Genomic DNA, 628 nt, shown 5'->3' with positions numbered 1-628 from the left:
TTGCGCAAAACATGGAACCTAATTAACGAGCTAACCTCCCGTCACCGCGGCAAGATGTCCAACATCTTGGGAATCAAAGCTGACAATAAAATTGTTAGTAATCTGGTTGATATAGCAGAAACTTTTAACGAACACTTTACAAATATTGCGCAAGTACTTGCAGAAGATATTCTTGGTTTATCTGGAAACCACTGATAAATCGTTCTTTCTTCAAACTCCGGGCATCGATATTGTATTAAACCTTTTAAAGAAAATTGATGATAAAAAAAGCCACTGGTCTTGATAAGATTCCAAGGAAACTGTTAAAGATGGCTGCCGGTATTATCGCACCTTCGCTTACCGTCATATTCTCTAAGTCCATCCTCACTGGGACATACCCAAGCGAATGGAAAAAGGGTATTAAATCAGATCCTAACAATTATAGGCTAATATCTGTAATTCCGATATAGTTTCGAAAGTTTTTGAAAAAAATTGTTTATAACCAACTCTACCATTATCTAAATGAGAACAAATTACTATTAAGTTGCCAATCAGGGTTCCGCTCCTTACACATTACACTTACTGCTTTGCTTGAGGCGAAAAATGATTGGTCAGTTAACATCGACAATGGGTTATTAAATGGCGTCGT

This window comes from Montipora foliosa, chromosome 14 (assembly GCF_036669935.1).
Source record: "Montipora foliosa isolate CH-2021 chromosome 14, ASM3666993v2, whole genome shotgun sequence".
Classification (NCBI taxonomy): Eukaryota; Metazoa; Cnidaria; class Anthozoa; order Scleractinia; family Acroporidae; genus Montipora; species Montipora foliosa.
The sequence above is the reverse complement of the archived record's forward strand: the minus strand, read 5'-3'. Positions refer to the sequence as shown.